The sequence below is a fragment of the Macrobrachium rosenbergii genome, chromosome 4 (assembly GCF_040412425.1).
Source record: "Macrobrachium rosenbergii isolate ZJJX-2024 chromosome 4, ASM4041242v1, whole genome shotgun sequence".
Classification (NCBI taxonomy): domain Eukaryota; kingdom Metazoa; phylum Arthropoda; class Malacostraca; order Decapoda; family Palaemonidae; genus Macrobrachium; species Macrobrachium rosenbergii.
In genome coordinates, this window is record NC_089744.1 from 3,496,123 (window position 1) to 3,517,659 (window position 21,537).

At 39.1% G+C, this 21,537-nt stretch overlaps 1 protein-coding gene across 22 annotated transcripts in view; it reads left to right on the forward strand.

The window, feature by feature from the left end:
* The first annotated feature begins 218 nt into the window (after positions 1–218).
* LOC136829827 (myoferlin-like) overlaps positions 219–21,537 on the forward strand; it is a 115,255-nt gene continuing 93,936 nt past the window's right edge. For 10 of the 22 annotated variants that reach the window (XM_067088804.1, XM_067088846.1, XM_067088820.1 and 7 more), the window contains exons 1-2: positions 228–324; positions 1,843–1,970. The gene's annotated coding sequence lies outside the window, so the exon portion shown is untranslated. Of the gene's footprint in view, positions 529–1,842; positions 1,971–21,537 lie in introns of all 22 variants that reach the window. The other 12 variants (XM_067088830.1, XM_067088866.1, XM_067088874.1 and 9 more) reach the window with 3 other exon arrangements.

The following is a 21,537-nucleotide window of genomic DNA, read 5'->3' on the forward strand; positions in this document are numbered from 1 at the left end:
AACTTTACCCTTTTTTGGAATGTTTAGTGTAAAGGCTTGGACATATAGTGAATAATAATAAGAACAGAACACGTTTCAAAAGCAATCATTTTCAGCTTACCTCTCGTTCATAATACAAGAGTATACCGTGAACCCGTTTCCCCGTTTTCTATAACATTTCAGTGGTTGACTGAAGATTAAAGGTAGCGAGCGAGCCGCTACTCGCGTCGCTGGATATTTTTACCATCAGTCGGCGCTGGTCTCTGTCATTGAAAGGTTGTTAGAGCCAGCTGCACGAGTCCATCACCAGTGTGCCTTGGGGTCTCGTTACTGAATTTAGAAAAGGTATTGAAGTAGAATTTATTTAATGTTGGTTGAATCGCCCTTATGACGTGGGAAATCCGAGGTGTTAACGAAACAGTGCAAAGTGGCGAGTGGAAAAAGAAGACAGAATGCCGGTAAAACCTTTTAACTACCGGAAGCTTCCCTTGTATTTTGATGGTAACCGCAAGACCGTAACAATTCCTGAAAGATATGCGTGTGGTGGAGGTAACAGTTGCACAAGATACTGTCGTTTCACATTTGAAGTGCATTGCAATACCGAAAAATTACACGGATTCAGTTAACCTTGGTGTGATGGATGCATAAAAACTGCTGATGATGGTGGAAAGATTTCAGTATTTTTTTAAGCATGCGTTCTTTGACAGGAAGGATAGTCACGTCTTGTCAAGATTACTTAGGACTCGTTGATTTTAGTAAGATAAAACTGCTAAAAAGTTATAAATTTGTGGCAAATGAGAAACTCATTTTTTCATGCAGAACACATAGTTGTTTAAGAAAGCACTATTAAACAAAAACCTAAAATCTCTCTCTCTCTCTCTCTCTCTCTCTCTCTCTCTCTCTCTCTCTCTCTCTCTCTCTCTCTCTCAATCGAGTTTAATCATTGTTATAACGATTTTAAGTGCTTAAAAGGGGCCACTGATGTACGATGGATTTAGCTATAATGGGTGTATACCTTGTGTTCTTAGGAGTGAACGTATGCAGTCCCACACACACACACACACACACACACACACACACACGTATATCCGGCATAGGCATGCAGTGACCCTACCACCCACCTTGGGAAGGTGCATTCAACGATATCGGCCGCCGTGACTAAGTGGTACAGCGCTCGACTCATAATTGGTACTCAGTGGATGGCGTCAGGCCTATCCACCCAGCTGTAAGTAGGTACCGGTTTGTGGTTGGTCAAGAATAAGGGCGTAGGGTTAGCAGTTCTTTTTTGGGGGAGAGAGAGAGAGAGAGAGAGAGAGAGAGAGAGAGAGAGAGAGAGAGAGAGAGAGAGAGACCAGCCATTATATAAATTTCACCTTACCTTGGGAATGACTTAACAATTAAGTGCATCAACTCTCACCATGATTGGAAAGTATACCTTTAGGATTAATATTCGAAGACAGTGACTCTCATTAACCTCTCATATATCAAATGTAATGAAAATCGATCTCGACCATGCTGTACAAATTATTGTCGAATTCAAGGTCTGTATTTTGAAAATATATAAAAACCCGTCTAATCACTGTCTGTGACGTGTATATATATATATATATATATATATATATATATATATATATATATATATATATATATATATATATATATATGTGTATGTATTATATGTATATATGTGTGTGTGTGTATGTATATATATCTATATATACAATATATATATGTATATATACATATAAAATTTAGGACGTTTATCCAAAGTGAGATAGTTATTCACAGAAAATGCTATACATTCAATGTTGTGGAAAGAAGACTATCTTGCGTTGTTAGAGATAATTTCATGTATATACTCAGAAGATTTTATACTTTATTGGTGCAACATTGCAAAGTTATCAGTGATAAGTGAGGGAAGAAGCTACAAAGGCCTACGTTTTTCACCAGAGATTTACCGAGGGGCAGAAGGAATTCAACATCCAGGAAAGGTATTCGTTTGCCCAGTGTTCCTTTGGTCTTAGTACCATGCGCCTATGTATTGTTTATTCTTTAGTCCCTTCCTGTTATTGTTACAATACGCCTTGTGTTTTTTAAAATTGCACATCCAGGAAAGGTATTCGTTTGCCCAGTGTTCCTTTGGTCTTAGTACCATTTATTGTTTAATTTTTGTTAACTGTTAGTGGCTGCCCATTTGGTCATTTTTGTAACTGTTAGTGGTAGCTGGTCGACTAATGGTACAGGGTGGTGGTTGTTTTGTCATGTATTCAAGCTTATGCATCTGCATTTCCATATTTTACTCTACACCGCCTTTGCATTATTACTAAAGATGAATTATATGCGAGGGTCTAGGTCATTTTCTTTTGTGTTTTGTTCATTTCACGCATTGTTGGCTCCATGACGCAAATATCGTGTTCAGTGAATTAACCCGAAATGAAATTAACTTCTGTAGTTAGTATTTGTTTAGGTCTGGTTTTGTGATCAGATATGAAGGACTCATTACGATGCTGAAGGTAAATTTCTTAGCTCCAATTCAGATACAGCTAGGTTTCGTTTTCACAGGTAACAACTAGAACGCATACCCCAAAAATGTTATACCAAAGTATAGTATACACAGGATTATTGTTAACATAATTACCGGTATTTCTCGATATGTATGTCTTTGAACTCTTCGGTGCTCAACCCATTATAAGGACGTTAAGGCACATTGTTATCGCCTTGTTTTTTATTTGTTGTAGTGATATTTAGCTGTTAAGGTTTGAGTTAAAATACTCTCCAAATTTCGAAATTTTGAATTGCATACGTTACAGTTCGTCAGGTTTTTCAACAAGGTATTTCTCATAAGAATAATGAGTGTATTGTAGAGAATAGCGTTAAAAGATCGCTTCCTGCCTACAAATTAGTTGACTACCACTGTGCTATGACGGGTTTTCTAAGATCCAAGAAATATTGTTTTTTTTTCCCCCTCATTTTATGTTTTCGTTATCAGTCACCTTAGAGGACCGCATGGACCTTATAATATGTTTGCTGTTACATCATAAAAAGAAATTATGCAATCCCTGGAGGAAATATTTTGATCTAATTTCCATTAAAATACTGCTATGATTTGACAAGACATGCACGGGCACATGATACTGAGAGGAAAATGAATTCTCTTTTGTAAAGTGGCACACTGACGGCTGACGGTTATTAGACGGCTGACTAGTAATAATTTTATTATTCTCGGTGTCCTTTTTAAAGGAAAACGGAAATTCCATGGCGCAGGGATTGAGTTCCGGAGTTCAGGTTGGAGAGGGAATCATGATTAGGGTGTCGAGAGCAAGACTTTTACTCTCTCTCTCTCTCTCTCTCTCTCTCTCTCTCTCTCTCTCTCTCTCTCTCTCTCTCTCTCTCTTTATCATGGTTTTTATTGTCAATACGAAATATAAATATTACGTCTCATATTGCTTCCGTTTTCCTTACAGTCCCTAAACGTCTTTTACTGTACTGCCATTTGCTGTTCTATGTTGTCAGGTAACTTAGAATCATATATCCACTCATTGTATACTGGGCTCATTAACCTAATTTGCCCGTTACACATGTAGCCCTCTGCTTTTGCAGCTAGGGTTGCAGCTTGACTAATAATGCTGAAACCTTTAATTGCTCTCCACAACTTACTAAATACAACGCATCCCATATAACCTCTTCATTCTCCCCTGTCGATTTTATCGTAAGCCTTCTTGCCATATGTAACTTTCCCCCCTTTAATTTCAAACTTGTCTCATAAACATTTAATCCACACGCTCCTGTCAAATGTCGTGCTTTCCCTGTCAAAATCCTATTGTACGCCTGCCTTGCTATGCCGAGTAACGTTGTCTCAAACAATTCCAAGTCACCTTGATCACATTGACCTTTATATAGTGGAAGCATGATTCTCTCTCTCTCTCTCTCTCTCTCTCTCTCTCTCTCTCTCTCTCTCTCTCTCCAACAACCATACACACCCACAAAATATGAGTATACATACATGCCCCCACCAACGCACAAACGCACACACAACACACACACACACACATACATATATATATATATATATATATATATATTCATAGATATATATATATATACTGTATATATATACGGTATAATATCATGTATTCAATGTATGTATATGTACTGTATAATGCATGTAAATGTATGTATATATATATATATATATATGTGTGTGTGTGTGTGTGTGTGTGTAGGTATAAATGTATGTATGTATATATATGTATGTGTGTGTATCATGGAGCAACGAAAGAAAAAATAGAGGTTGAGGGACGTTGAAACAAGGTTGTTGGTAGATGTTTCATGCGTGCAGTGTCAAATAGTTGATGTTTGCTGATGGCACATATTTGTTGGTGACGTTGAACTGAAGCTATTTGCAGACTTGAAAAGACGTAGACTTGGTTTAGAAGAGGAAGAAAGTGTGACATGAATTTTAACAAAAGTAATTTATTGCTGGCACGTGTGATCCAGTGAGATAAACAGATGAAAGTCAGTATGTATAGTGAAAGAATAGAGACGACTGAATCGTATAGGCGTTGACTGAATCGTATAGACGTTTGGGAGTAACATGAGAGGGAAGACGAGGCACTAAAAATGTAAACGAGGAAGGCAGGAAATCCTTGCGAATGCAGTGAAAAAAAATGGTAAATATTTGTGAAAACATTAACATACAAAGCCTAATATCCTTTATATTATATATAAAGTAAGTGGGGATGTCGAATGCAAATCTAAAAATCTATATGGATCTTTCTAGACAATGATCCCCAAAGGTTTTCGGGGGGTCGTTATTTAGGACTAATATTTCTTGGGGGTCATTATCTTTATGATATTTACAGCCTTTTTTGTATTTTTACGGTAATCCCCAACGGGCTTGTACTAAACACGCCGCAGTGGTGGATACATACCGGGTTACAACCATTGGGGGTCACTATTTAGGAAAGATCCCTGGATATTAACTAACAGAATGGAGTATGTGTTTAGTGCAATGTGTATTAAGAGGGGCTGCTAGTGCGAGAAATGGAACCACAAAGGTTATGTTGTAAAAATGGTAGCTAAGATTACTGTGTGTTTCAAGGTGGTTTTGTTGTACAAAGTTGTATTAGTTAATGAAAAGTATTATTCTAGAGGTGGGACAGACATAGGTAGCTGAAGTGATGACGGGAAGGGTTCTAGTTTATGACCCATGGGCATATATTGTAAAGCAGTTGGTGAAGAGGTTATCTGCGTAGATTGATCCCTGATTCAGCAGTGGAAGGATTAATATGGTAGTGACTTTAGCTCTTATTGTCTTGTGGAGCCACTTCGTACAGGGAATTTAAATAATTTTTCGGAATTTTTCGGGTTTCCCTTTGGCTCCGTGTTACTCCGCTTCATAGCTTCTAAATTAAAACGACTAGGTAAGATGAAAGCGCCTGAATGAACCCGGATTAATGAAGGACCCCACTCAGTGCGATTACGTAAACAAACAAGCGCTTGCCCCCCCAAATCTTGTTGGACAGTCTCTCTCTCTCTCTCTCTCTCTCTCTCTCTCTCTCTCTCTCTCTCTCTCTCTCTCTCTCTGCCTTTTCTTTTTTGTATATGTAATACCAAAATTTCAAATTTACGGAAAGAAAGGGATGAATGTTTGTAAATCAGTATGGTTGGAAGTGGAATATGAACATGCTAATGATATGACAGCTTTTATCCTATCAATTTTACTGGTAACAAATACTCCACGTGTTGAATGTCATTTAATTAGCATAAATGCTTTGGTTTGAAGACGTTATATTGGGAATAAAAACTTCGTTTCTATTATAATTGTTAATCCCGACTAAAGGAGCTCCGACCTCTTTCATTCCTCTTCGAAGTTTTTCTGCAATATCCCCTGGGTCTTTGACCAGATGAGTGATTTTGTACCCCGTGGGTGCCAAGAATAAAGGACCAGCCAAGTAACTGTTTACTGGGTGATGATTCACACTCCTTGAATGTTTGTCTGAGTATGTCTTCCCATGTATTCTTTACCGTGAGATTTTCATAATCCAAACGAAAAGTTGTCATTGCTTCGTATTAGCAGTCATGAAGTCTTTTTTGTGGAATGGTTTGGATAGTCAAACATGATAAAAATCGACACGTTTCACTAACAATAAAGTATTAGTGTTTTGTCAAAAGTATCCTGCCATAGAAATGCTGTCAGTTGATAAACATGGGACTAGGGGAAACAGCAGTTAATTGTTAGGGGAAAGCGGTGCCCGGTTTAAAAACTGCCTCTCGCATTTTCTTGGCTGTGATCTGAAGTCCCGAACTAAAAGACCTTCTCAGGAATTTGCCAAAGTGTTCATGTAGTTGTTGTCTCATTTTAGTGTTTGCGGTTTTGTTAGACATCTAAAAATATATGTATTTTTAAATTTTGGTCATATATGTCAAATTGACACCGTAATGCATTTATTGCTTTCGAGTATGTATAGTGCACAATCGTACATCTTGCTAACCTCCTCCAGACAGTGTATTTCTCTTACTTGAAAATAATGCTGATCCGTTAGAAATCCCCTTTCAACCCGCTTGATGCGGTGTGGCCACTGTGCTGAAGTACCTACGCACATAAATGATAACCCTTTACTCCTGTTTATTATTATAAAATGTCCAGAGCACTCCTATTACTTTTTTTAGACATAAATGTCACTCTGTACTCTTTTTAGCTTCTCAACTCAATTTGCAAATTTTTGTTCAGTGCGGGTTTAGTTTCAGTCACAGGTGTCCCTTGCCAAGAGGTCATCGTGGTAAGCTTTCTCTGGGAAACAAAAGTAGGGATCCACTTTTTTTTTTTTTTTTTTTTGCAGCCCTTGTTCATAGTTATTCATACTTACGTAGCACTATTAACAAATCTATTTAACCATGTATGATATTTTGTCTTGGTTAAGTGTGTTTTGAAAATAAGTTCCAGTAACTGATCATGTTGTTTGGAATGTTGCATTAAAGAAATTCGTCCGGGTATTGCTTCTATTATCACGGAGGTCGTCCAGTCCAGTAAGTTCTATGCGACTTCCACGAAGTCAAAATTTCATTTATTGAAACCCCAATCAAACAGAAGCCGTAACAGCCCCCCCTCGCTTTCCAGCCACGAAATGGCCCGCGGATATTGTTACCATCTACTGGTGGCTCCTAAACCAGCACTGTGATTTTACTCTGATTCCTCAGATATCCTAAATGGTTTTATTTCTTTCATTTACTTCAGAGGATCGTGAAAGTCATATTCTCTTTCTTCCATCTTGCTATCCACCCTTTCCTACAATTGTTTCATAGTGCAGCTGCGAGATTTCCTCCTGTTACACCTTTCAAACCTTTCCACTCTTGTTTCCCTTTCAGCGCTAAATGGCGTCATAGGTCCACGTGCCTGACCTTTGGCCTAAATTCTATGTTCTATATCTGATTCCTCTATTTGCCAGTATCGTTCATTTACACAACCACCTGAACAAGCTCAGGTTGATAAGAGTATGATTATGGCAAAACTTTTACACGGGTTAGTAGTACTCGAGATAAAACGCCAAATATATACTTTAGAATAATTACTGTACTTGAAGAAGTATATTGGAAGGCAGTTAGGTTGGGAAATTCAAAGATCAGACTGAAGAGCGTTCACATGTAACTTCATTTGTAGAACTCTACTCGTGGGGTATAGAGGAGATGAATAACAACTATCATTACATGTATATGTATTATGAAACTGAAATAGGCCTATGTACTTGAACAAGGTACGCTGCAGAAACAAGGTAGATCGTATGTACCAAACTCATCGTATACATTTAAGACGTTGTTACACGGGCACAATTTCTGGCATCTTTTTAAAAGCATCTTGATGCCAGAGTTTACTCAAAGAAGCCAGCATTGGCATCCAAGGTGGAGTCGTCCTTGTTCGTCATGTTGGGGCCAAAGATCTGCTGCACCTTCTCTATACTAGGAAATGGTTATTCCTGGTAAGTCAGTTGTCGCAGTACGATGTTTATCAGCTGTAAGATGGGCTAGGTTTAGAGGATGCGAGTTTCAAAATTTTTTAAACCATACCTACTGAAATATGGCGGTCGTTTTATAAGCATTACGTTCTAATTTATAAACTTATTTACCAAATGGTTAATATTATGCATATCACTTGGTTAAGTATGGCTGCCCGAAAAAAAAAATCGTCACTTTCATGAGAAACGACACTTGGAGAGATGAAAACTCAATCAAGATACTACAACCTCTGTGATGAACGGAACAATCTGATGAACACTTTCCTTGTCAGGATGATGCTGGAATCGGCGACATAAGAGTTTAGCACTTTTTGACTTAAGGCGATGGTTATTTGGAGAACAATTGTAACTTGCTGTAGTAAATTGCAAAGGCCCGTTTCCTACTAAACCATCGTTTTTCTCTTTGTTTTCTCTAAGTTTACTGGAGAACCGTAGTCCGTTTGGTACCATACCAGACAGAATTAGTACATTTCATCTTCTGATCATTTGCTTTTTTGCACGTCCAGTAGTCACGTAAGTTGTAGGTATGTCTTCCACCATTCCTACATCATGACGTTTTTTTTTTTATTTGTTTTTGTTTAGGGGGTGAGTGGGTGTTCGGGCCGTGGAGGGTACATTTTCTGTTATTTTGCATGAGAATGTAATAATAATGAAGCATTTATGTATCGATGATAGTGATAACGTCTTCCCTACCGCTTTATCAAATTGAAACCTCGCGGTTCATATCTGCAAGGAAGATAAAAAAATTTTCCTCGAGTCATTTTACCACTACTGGTACCGATATGTTTTAACCCAGAGTTAATCCGTTTCCCGTCATTTGTTACCCAATTCACCTAATAGATTGAATGTCCGCCCGATATTCTACCGCAATGATGAGCCAACTCTTGGACTTGGCATGAGTCTGAAGGTACAGCATGCCACGGGGGTGTACCCTGCCCTCTTGACGAGTCAGAGAGCTGGGCGTGAGGCACCAGGGTTAGGTAGGGCCAGGACCCACTCTAAGTGGCTCCTGGGTAGGGGTAAGGATCAAGTGTCAGAACGAGGTCTCTCATTGCATTTGATAACTGGCGAATAGGCCGAGTAATAAGGGTGTCAGTGCCTAAGGATTCTCTCTTAAGCATGTGATGGTGGTGGGGAGACTGGTCCGTTTTTATACCGATTGAGGCAAGGTATTTGGACATTGTATATCTCCATCCTGGTGGCTCGTTGACTTAAACGTGCCAGCATAGTGTGCTTGGGTGTGGGAGAAGGCGGAAGTCACTGGCTTTTGAAATGAGCCTTACGGCTGCTTAACAGAAATATAGACGAGATCAAAAGTCACTCTTGTGAAACCAGGTGTTACTTGTTTTGCGAAATACACGGGAACAATGAGAGCCGCTTGCCTATATGCATACACGTGTACTTGGATGCGACTTGCCAGTGATAGGATGAAATTATATTTTTATTAAATTCAGGTGCTTTATGCGTGTATTGGGATTGGGGATACACGGCAAGAAAGACATGCCTCACGGGGCAGTCCATTCTTCCGTGTATGCGCAAGGTGTAGAGGAGACATCCGCACTCCCAGTCCTCTCCACAGGAAGAGTGACGTAAAGGGGAGATAAAAAGTTATCCCGTTAATGACTCCTTGTTCGTGCAGCTGATAGGCTGGAGGGAGATGATGGTGATGATGATGCTTAAGGTCACCTGTTGGACCAGTGTAATTACTGGTATGTAACTTAATAACTGTGGGCAAGTTAGCGATGGAAACGATACCTTTTAGTCAAAGTAAAAGAAACAACCAAGGGAGGCAGTCTTCCTATCCACAGCTCCAAGTTAAAACGTATGTGTTTAAATTTGAGATCTAATAAGATGTTGCCGAAAATATAATGCTATTTCGCAATATGCATGGCATTGCTATTTCGGTATCCTTGTTAAGTTCGTGAAATGGCAATGATATTGGCGTTTCCGGAACACATTTACCAAGAAATTGTTTGTCTGCCATGTTTTGACAGTAATGACTTGCCCGTATGCAGCCACTTGCACAAACTTTTTTTTTCCACGATCAACCTGTTGATATTTAAAGAACGACCAAGGACTCGGTTATTACCGAAAGCTTTAGAAATTTGCTAATGGTATAACAAATATGTTGCAATTTTTTTAAACTAGCACCTGTGGTGCTTTATGTCAGGTTAATTGTAATTCATTTTTTCAGGGAGGAAGTTATGGTTTGATTCCTGAATTTGGCGTCTGTGGTAATCTACTAATTGTATTATGAACTGTTTCTGTGAGGTTTCATTTGTTTTCGATGAGGTTTTAACCTTTGCTGGGCAAGGATTAAGTTCGTCGAATAGAGGCCTCTCAGGTGAAAATTGATGACGATTTAACAACATGGACACAAGCTCGCTCATCAATATTTTATTATTTCAGTTGTTCTAAACTTTAATTAATAAAACCGTATATCGTATTTCGAGTTCAGTTATTCTATACTGAGTGGCGATGGAGGATATCCTTGCTGGTCTTCAGAAACACACAATTTAGGTTTTTTTTCATGTCCAGTGCGGAGGGGGTGTATAAAGTTTAAAGAGCTTGATGACAATCCATTCTTTCCACATGGCCAGATCATACAGCATCCTCGCTGCACTTCCATTAAGGAAAGTTGGCTCAACAGCAACTCAATAAATTCCCATCCTGGTTCCCATAGACAATTCTCTTCCTAGTCGCTGGCTATTTGCTCTCTCCTTGCCACCTTTCTTGTTTTGCTTATTGCGTGAGTCACTTCTGCACTCATTCTACTATTTTCTTTTATATTAACACCCAAGTACTTGTACGAATCAACCGCTTCTATCCCTTCTCCATCCATATTAACATTCACTGCTCTTTCACGGCTTCCATTTATCCTCCTAACTTAACTGTTGCTCGCACTTACCTGGGACTTGCTCCTTACGCTGTCTTTTGTACTCTCTTAAGAGCTTTCCGCAGTTTTTCTTCTCTACAACCACGGATACAAAAGTAGCTACTTAATGCAAACTACCAATCAGCTGTCATGGCGGAGGTGGGTTGATATCAGTTTTAAGACCAGAACGCGAATTCGACAGGCACACGTGCAGCGGAGTCGATATCATCTTCTCTCGCTCGATGGCTCAGGGGCCAAGTCACTGTCCGTTGTTGTTTCTAAGTAGGCATCTGTTCGGATCCTGCCGCGGACGAAGCACTTATAATTTTGTGTGTGTAGCCTATATATATATATATATATATATATATATATATATATATATATATATATATATATATATATATATATATATATATATATATATATATATATATATATATATATATATATATATATATATATATATATTATATAAAAAGAGAGAGAGAGAGAGTTTATTGCTCACTTCCTTTCCCTCTCAGTCTCTCTCAAACTCACTCTCTCTCTTCAGCTCTCCCTCACTCTTTCCCTCTTTCTCCTCCCTAACACCCTCTACTCTCTCTCTCTCTCTCTCTCTCTCTCTCTCTCTCTCTCTCCTGTTGCTTCAGTTACATTGCCCAGCAGGTTTGACGTTTTATATTTCACCCCTTCTTCCTCCCCCCCCACCCCTTCGTATTGGGGTTGAACTTGGACTTAAAAGCATCGGGAGTGTCCCTATTCATCTCAGCGATCTCGAAAACTATGGCTTAGACACTATTATCTGTCGATCATTTTTACGTGTCACCCCCTTCCCACCCCAACCCCCTTTAGTGCCAGTGAAGTCTTAACCCCACAGTATTCTTTCCCAGATAGTAAGTCATATGTATACTGAAATGAGGTATGTTAAACCCGTAGAGTTTTAGTTACTAATTGTACGGGCAGAACCAGCCCTGTTTCAGGGAAGCCCTTCTTACCCCACCCCCTTTGGTGCCCTTTGGTGCAAGTGATGTCTTACCCACACAGTACTCTTTTCTAGATAGTAAGTCATTTGTACACCAAGTTTGGCTGAAATTTCTCAGTGCGTTTCAGAGTTATGCTGGAACATACATACATACATACATCCATTTACACACACACACACACACATATATATATATATATATATATATATATATATATATATATATATATATATATATATATATATATATATAAGGTATATATGTGCTTTAAGAAATCACAGTAGCTGCACGGGACTTCAGTGTATAAGCGCTTGGTACTGAAGTTCTGCCTGTCATTTTCATATATATATATATATATATATATATATATATATATATATATATATATATATATATATATATATATATATATATATATACATACACATATATATATATATACAGGTATATATGTATGTTAGTGTGTGTGTGTGCGGTATTCTGCGATTAAATTGTCCAAATATGCTATTTTCGGTAGAAATACTATTAAAGGAGCCGTTCACCCTCTATATTTTAATGACAGCAATGCCCCACCTGCAGGATTGCCTCACCTCCCCAACCTTTTACGAAAAATCGTTGGCGTGAAACACTCAAGGTTCTCTTCTCGCTGAAATGGAAAGTAGTAGTCACGAAGAAACGACAGCCGTGACCCCACTTCCTCTCATAATAACAACAGACGAAGGTTGCATCTCTCATTTTCTTTGGAAAGTGCGGACTTGACTTGGGGACAATTTTTTTTTTTTTTTTTTTTTTTTTTTTTTTAGTATTCGGCTCCTCTTCGTGTATTTAAGGCTGTTATACTAAACATTTTTCCTCCTTACCGTTGGGAAGATCTTGATTATTGAATTTGACTAGTCTGTTAGCTTGGTTTTCTTCGTGATTTGTTTTTCTATCGTTGCGTGGATGATTATTTATGTATATATTTTTTTCTCCAGAATTGTTAACGAGAGCTGAAAGTTTTATGATTGACATTTTTTCGTTCAGGGAACTAGATATTGAATCGAATGTGTTTGTGGCAGAGATAGCTCACCATGGGAATAATAATTCTACAGAGACGGAGCTGTTATCTGTTGAGCATTAACCGGGGGCTGTTTCTGAAAGAACCATTTGAGCGGTCAGGTATAAATAAACCCTGGGAGGAATTGGATTTTTATTCAGAATTTGTCATTGTAGTTAGAAATTTAATGGTTTAGATGTCGAAAGCTTATTTCATTTCTTTAAATTTACAGCAACTTTTTTTTATTATCTCTTCAATATAGTATTAATGGTACACAATTTAGTTTTTAAGGTACTGAGTAATAATATTTTCGAAAGTATTGCACATTCAGTCTCTTAAGCTGGAGCGAGTATATCCATATGCCATCACTGCTAGAACGGTAGTTATATGCACTATTAAATTCTTATTATTAGTAGGTAAGGCTAACCAAATCCTGATTAGGAATGAATATAGATAAATCAGGGAGTCGAACAACAAACGTTTTAGGGAAGTAATATATGATTATTTCCTCTAATTTTACTAATTTATATTTCTGTTCAGTTATTTGTTTCTTTTCTAATAACTATTTTCTTCTTGTATTTTCTATTATATTCTTGAACTTATTTTCAAAGTTTGAACAAGTTTCTTTTCATATTCTTTGAACTCATTTCAAATGATAGTTTGAATTGCAAGTTAGTGACCTTTGTAGGCATGTTCCATACGAATACTAGTATATCTTCCCAATAATAATAATGATGTTAATAATTAAGGACTTTGAATTTTATAAGGAGAGATGCCACTCCCAGTAGCTAGTCTGCCGTTTTAGGTGATAAGACACGTCTACACAAGCAACTCAGTAGCCACTAATTTAAGATTTAGCGCCGTGACTTTTGTGTTCATGTTTCAAGGAACTTGAAATCTTCCGAGTCAATAAGCCCAAGGCATATGAGCCTGGCAGCCAAATGTCTTTGTAAAGTCCAAGCACAGTGAAAGAACCCACAGAGGGGCCTACCGCCGACAGTGCACTTCACGCTGTGCACTGTAGGCATTACTTCGCAGCTTCCCCTCGGTCCCTAACTGCAACCCTTTTCATTCCGTTTACTGTAGCTCCGTTTATATTGTCTTTCTTCCATTTTACTTTCCACCCTCTCCTAATAATTGCTTCTTAGTGCAAGTGCGAGGTTTTCCTCCTGTTACACTTTCAAAACCATCTTTAGTCTCAATTTCCCTTTCAGCGCTGAATGAGCTCATAGGTCCCATCGCTTGCCTTAGGCCTAAAGTTTATATTCCAATTCCATAATGAAAGGAAGAAGGAAAACTTGTCCGGTGTCAGTCCGCAAATTCAGAAATTTTCGCTTTAAATATTTTAATTAGACGACATTCTAGTTCGGGATACCTACGCCTTCGAATTTGTGAGAAAACCACGACCGCAAAAAACTGACCTTTGATTTGGGTGCAGAAACTGTTCTTCTTCTCTACTCTATATACAGTATATGTCACCTCTTGCGCATTATTTTTTCGTAGATTTTGATTAAATTTTATAACCTTTTTCATATGATAGACGGATGGCTTTTTTTTTTAATATAGAGCACGGCAGAGTCTCTCTCTCTCTCTCTCTCTTTTAAAACCCTCTCATCGCTGGACCCCTGCCACGCAAACAACTACATCTCTCAAAGTCTTCTTCACCTCAAGGGCCCAGATAAGAACTCGCCTTCCCTCTCTCCCTACCCCCTTTCCCTCCCTAGTTGTAACTCTTCTCACAATACCCGCGCTTTAGCGCCCACCACAGAGGCTTCGTCCGAACTTGGGCGGGTCCTGGCTGCGGTTATGAGTTGACAAGACGACATTGTTCATTTGTGTGCACTACTCACGCATCGCCTTGTGGTTAACGAGGGACTGGTTAGAACTTGACCTTTTTCTTCAAAGAATCCGTCGAGAAAGGGAAATATCATCCATTGAATATACACTCATTTCCCTTAGGTAGTTTTGTTTCCAAGTGCTATAAAATGTTTTAATACGCACAGACTCCGTTCGAAAGGAGATAATAAATTTATATATTTTTTTTGCCTCGGCTGACAGCCTTGCATGCAAAAAAATGAAATGAATAAAAAAAAAAGGGATTGTCCTACTTCCCTTGTGAATTAAGACTCAACCAGCGGATACGAGTCGCTGAACACAGTTCCGCATTCTGGCAGCTCCCATTCTGAGCTGCATCAGAGACTGTTTGGAGTGCAATAGAACGAATCGCGTTTTAATTCATCTCGAATATATACATTCGACATTCCAAGCTCTCGTTGAATTTCATGCAAACTCCGCCAGAGCAAATGTGTCGAAAATGACTACTGGGCAAGTTAGTAACTGAGAATACTAATTGTTGAACTGAAATAAAGATGAAAAAGTATTCTGACGGTTTCCCGTCTCATCAGTGGCCCCACCCACGCGCAGCCTTTTCCCTCCCTCCCACACCGAGATGAGTGTTGCCACAACCCTTGGCATTTTGGTCCGGCGGTCGTTCTCCTCACGGGCAGAGGTGTTAGGAACTGATGGAGAAGTGAAGCAGTAAATGGTGAAGCCTTGAGGGCGGAGAGGATACACACACACATACACACACATATTATATATATATATATATATATATATATATATATATATATATATATATATATATATATATATATATATATAATATATAAAATAAATTAAAATTGTGGAAGCGATGTGAGAGAAGGGACGAGGTTGCTGAGGAGGTTCGTGTGGGTTTTTCTTTCGTTTACCAGCAGGCGGAATATTTGTTAAGTTAACATTATACAGGTTTTTTCCTCCGTTATTTTCACTTACTTGCGCGTCCACTGACTCGTGCGTATATTTGTATGTCGTGTCGACTCGAGCTTCGATTTACAGTTGCATACGTATTCGACAGGTGGCTTCCTTTGCGGAGTTACATTGTTATTGCCTGTACCTTTCACATTGTTATTGCCTATACGTTTCTTTGACCTTTGCCTTAATATAGTTTTGACAATTTCGATGTCAAGACATGGGGATGTGTCACGATAGGACCATAATCGAGGAACTCCTTTTACTGAGCCTCCGTTCGTATTCTCTTTCGTATATCTTTCTTTCCACACTCTTCTATCAGTTGTTTCATAGTGCAGCTGCGATGTTTTCCTCCTGTTACACCTTTCAAACCTTTCTGTTCTCAGCGCTTGAATGACCTCATAGTTCCCAGCTCTTGGCCTTTGGCCTAAATCTCTCTTCTATTCCTTCCGTTCCATAAAAGCCTTCATACTCCGGCTCGGCGAAAACGACTCAATGGCTTTTATTTCCATTTTTTTAGTGCCCCCTTTGAAGCTATAGGACATGCACCTGGGACATTAAATTTCCATATTCCCAGTTGTTTGAATTATGTCACTTGAAAGCAAAAGCTTCAAAGTGTCGAAACTTCCCTCAGACTTATGCAAAGAACTATATTGGTAAAAATTCCACTGGTTCAGTTACTCACACGTTGAACCTCTCACAAGTTCTTCATGGGAGGGGTGGGTAGAGCACTCGGCTAGCACGCTGTTGGCCCAGCGTTCGATTCTCCGACCGGCCAGTGAAGAATTAGAGGAATTTATTTCTGGTGATAGAAATTCATTTCTCGTCATAATGTGGTTCGGATTCCACAATAAGCTGTAGGTCCCGTTGCTAGGTAACCAGTTGGTTCTTAGCCACGTAAAATAAATCTAATCCTTCGGGCCAGCCCTAGGAGAGCTGTTAATCAGCTCAGTGGTCTGGTTAAACTAAGATATACTTTTTTTTTTAACCTCTCACTCGAATGAGATAACGAACGTGTAATATTGGTGATGGTAATGAGTGGAAGATGCAAACTCAAGGATTGATGTAATGACGTCAGCTCAGCCTCTCTTGTTCAGTGACGACACGTCTGACTCACAGGGATTGTTTAAGGATGGGCGTATAGTGATCGGGCTCATTACTATTGTTTAATAAACGGGAAATTAATATAGTAATCTGCATGCAGTTGTGCTGATGTCACGGATGACGTCATTGAACTGGGGAACTCCTCAGGAAGCCCCACCTGCTGTTGCTTGCTTTCACTTTCCCTCTTACCTCTTACCTCTAGGCCCTAGGACCTCCTCCCCTCTAGTAGTTACGATAATGGGGAAAGAGGGAGAGAGATCTAAGAATAAAATAGAGATGATGTAAGCAAAACGGATGTAAAGAAAACAAAGAATAGCGACAGGGACTAGAAAATCAGGATGAGTGAGGCATTCGTGCTTTGTTTCTTTCGTAAAAAAATATATCCGCAGCGGTAACGCGTTAACAACTTGGCATTTTTTATCACTATTTTTTTTACTGTGTATCCATTTAGATTCCCTGTGAAATGCGACAGGGGTATATTAATCTTCTCTGGGACCCTGCTGATACGAACTCCAGTAGCCTCTGTCTTCTTGACTTGAACAGAGAAGAAAATTAGTGTGCCTTTGCTAGACTGTAATTTTCGCAGATTACTAAATGTAGCTGATTTTGGAGCTTCTCATTAAATCATAAATTTGAATGTGGAGCTGTCGCCTTTGAATTTTTCTTCTCTTGATGGTTTCATTGGAGCCACTGTGCATTTCTAGTCTTGGCCACAAGTCAGCATGGCCATATTCTCCTATGTTAATAAATTTAAGGAATTTTGTTTTTTATCAAGCATATATGATTTTTATCAAGCATGTGAGTCCACCGTGAACACTTAACGACTTAATTATTATTAATTTAGAAGCCTAAACGTCAGAATAAATGTCCTAAGATCATTGTCGTCAGTGAAGCGCTTGCTCGCCGAAGGATTTGGAAGAGGGGGGGAGGGTGAGATATCTCGTATCGCACGAACTTTAACCGGCTAGTGATATCTCTTAGGATGTATGTCCTGCGTATGAAAGACTAAGAGAATTATGCAATAGGGCCTGTGGTGAAATACACAGATATGAGGAGATTGTCCGTCTAGCGCTCTTTGTTCACACACACACACACACACACACACACACACACACACAGAGGGAGAGAGAGAGAGAGAGAGAGTGAGTGAGTCGTGGCCCTAACTTAGCAATCAAACATTTTCACTACTCTTGTGACAGGTACTGATCGTCTCGTAAAGAAAAAAAACCGTTTGTCACGAAAGTCAGTTATATGCGAATTATTCACTAAAATCCACGTCGCACTGATAAAATTTTTACCGTCTCTGATATAATGTGTACTTTTTTCGATTCAGTATGAAAGATAGTTTTGGTCAGTGATGTGAGATATTTCTATATTGATGAAAGCCTTAATATACATTACTACATTCCTTTTTCGCGTAGAGCTACACTTGCTCACACAAATATGTTTTTAGCGTAAGTGTATGTGCGTGAGTTTTCTTCTTGGTAAATTTTAGTAAGAAAATACCTTCTGTAGCACTGATTTGTAAGACCCTCTGGTTTTCTCTCTGGATCCGGTTTCCACAGATCCTAGGGTTCCACCAGGATCTTCTCTGGATCCTAGGGTTCCACTGACCCCCCCTAATCTTCTCGCCTCCTGCCCATAGCTCTGTCCCTTGGCCCTTTGTGGTTTGTCCTTCGGCTGTCCTCTCCAAGTCCTACGCCTTTGTCAGGATGTGTCCCTGTGGGTATGAAAGTAACCCCCTGGTAAAAAAAAAAAGAAAAAAAAAAAAAAAACTAGAATACTGCTGTGTTATGAGAGATATCCGGGGGATCATGACCTTAGCTTTATTTTATTTTATTTTTTTTTTTTTTACCTCTTAAAAGGTTGTGTTGTAGAGAGTTTGGTTTGTTTGTCTGTCATCAGAGCTGCGAAGAAAGTTGAATGTTGATTCTCATGGAAGTTTGATTCAAAATTGAGCCTCTGGGCTGCAAAGAGGCTAATTGATTTTGAGAGAGAGAGAGAGAAATGCCACACTCGCGCTGAAGGACCCTCTTTGGTCTTTCGTGTGCCTGGGCGGCGTGAAATATCGTAATCAACCATTCCCATAAAAATAAAGTCTACCCAGCGTACTTGGTCAAAGGGCTTTATTTAAGAAAAACATCACAGTTATAATGAGGGCAGTTTTATGATGACGATATCGTTAGAAATAGAATATGAAAATATTTATTAGAACAATGTGACACCTCTTTCCTCGCGTGCTGCCATATCTGCGTTTACCTTAAGAAACCATCATAGTTTTGGGTCAGTAGCCATGAAAGGACCTCCGTAGATCAACACAAGGAACAATGGATATCTCCCCAAAACGAAGCATCAACCCTCAAACAAATGAATAATGAATTAATGAGCCCTTTAATTCCTAAAGGTAGAAAAAATGTAACTTCAAATAATAAAATAATAAAGCATAGCAAAACTATGGCATACAATGATGAAAATGGACAAATACTATGCTTACGTTTAAAAATAAAAGAAAGAGAGAGAGAGAGAGAGAGAGAGAGAGAGAGAGAGAGAGAGCATTTCCAATGCACAGTCGTGAAACAACCTCGACAATACGTAAAATGCAAGAAAAAACCAAACACGTTTAAAAATAAAGAAATCGAAAGAGAGAGAGAGAGAGAGAGAGAAGAGAGAAGAAATCTCCGAGAGAGAGAGCATTTCCAATGCACAGTCGTGAAACAACCTTGGCAATACATAAAATACAAGAAAAAAAACAAAGAAACGGAAGAAAAACTGCTGATTAAAAGACAAACGAGCCTGGAAGTGATGTGAAAAAAACACCGGTCCAAAATTATGAATTGACGTTTAAAGGAGGGAGAGAGTTACCTGGTGATAGTTAATATTTAAATTTCATTTAATTTGTGATCACATATCTTCATTTACGATTATAACGTTTCTAAAAGAAGAGTTAGCGCTAAACCGAGTCGTTTACAAGAGGAACAAAACCAGGAAATACCAAAGAGGATTATAACAGGTTCTCTCTGGTCTTAGTAAGGAAAGGGCATCCATAATCCACGGGTAACTTAGAAACGGAGATGTGTCAGCGCTGAAAAATGATTGGGGCACCCCCTTTTGACGAGGCACGCTAGGGAGACTATTACATCCAGCGGAGGTTTATGGTCTCCAAACACACTCGTAGTTGTTGTTACTGCTGTAAATTTAATGAATGCGGCAACTTCCTGCTGTTTATAAAAGAAAACGACCGAATTGTTCTGGTACGTGCTTTTCATAACACGTTCCCTCACCATCCAACTCAGGGGCCTGATCCAACTATAAATACCCCAGGATTAAATAGAGTACAGTATTCTGTTAATCCTGCTATACCCACGTCCATGACCCCGTCATTTGTACCTTCGGGCCACTGTCAACCGCCCTATGGCTGCGTGCGGCCAGGACCCCCTTCCGGGTGAAAACCCACAGTAACGCCGACTTAATCTTACCCCACCCCTTATATAACTACCTTTCCCAAGATGCCCATCAGGTTCCAGTCGTTTTGCTTCTGTTTCTATTTGAGAAGTGAGTTTATTTGAATTTTTAGTACACTGTGACAACTTCTGAGTTTCTGTTTGTAAGCAGTAAACTGTAAACAACTCAAGAGAAAGGAGGTACTGTGTCTTCGTTAAAGTGACTAAGATGAGCTATGGAAGATGCGGCTTCCCGTTGACCTCCAGTGGTGACTTTGCAAAATACAGTAGTATTCCTGATCCTGCCAGCAGCGAGGAATGGTATCACCTGCTGCACATTCACTAATTACGCTGTGTAACTATTTATTCAAAACTTAGTGCTCCGCTACAAGCAAGCTTTTATTTTCTGTGCTTGGAAAATCTACTTATTCATTCACTCGCCTCATCACGATTCTTGACTGTATGCTACGAGAAACAGGGAACAGTAACAGGCATATAACTCGAGTTATTGAAAAGGAAGTTTTCAATAGACGATCACTCTGAATTAAATGCTTACACCTGTTTAATGACAGAAACCCTCCCTGTTGTTTGGTTGTAATCATTTACTTAAATTGTTTACTCTTACCCGAGTGCGTGCATTAGTGTGCGTGATACTTTGTGCCAACGCAATGAATGCAATTTGTAAAGACATTTTTTCAATGCCGATTTGGGAACGATCACGAATAACTCGTTTGAACGCCAGCAACCTTGAGCATTCATTTATGCTTTATTATTTCGAAGAAATCTCAGAATTACTGTGAACATCCTAAAGGCACGATCAACTTCATGCTTGTACACAGTACTGTTATGTGAATCATAGTCTCTTGAAGTATATTGTCACGCGAATGGTATTTGACCTAAAAAGTTCCTGAAAGGAAACACGAGTGAGGTAAGACTTCCTTGTTTTGTTCTCCTGACTCACCTGAGTGGGAGAGACGGCCAAGGAAGCGCCGACAGTGAACACACACACACACACACACACGGTAACAATGGAAAATTCTTTGTGCTGGGCTTGAATAGCGGAGGGGCCCCATGTCCCGTGCTCTCTTCGACCGAGATGATCACATCCTATAGTACAGAGGTCGAATAAGAGTTTTGTGTCTTTCGATGTTTATTTTTTTCAAGTTTTAATGAAAATAATATACCCGAAAAATCTGATGTAGTTTGACTTCGGAGTTTGCCCTTTGACCTATTTGATCTTTCGCTACCTTTTTTTTTTTATTTTCGTTTCGCCACTAATTTGATTTTGAACTAAGGACTTCAGACGAAAACTCTTTCG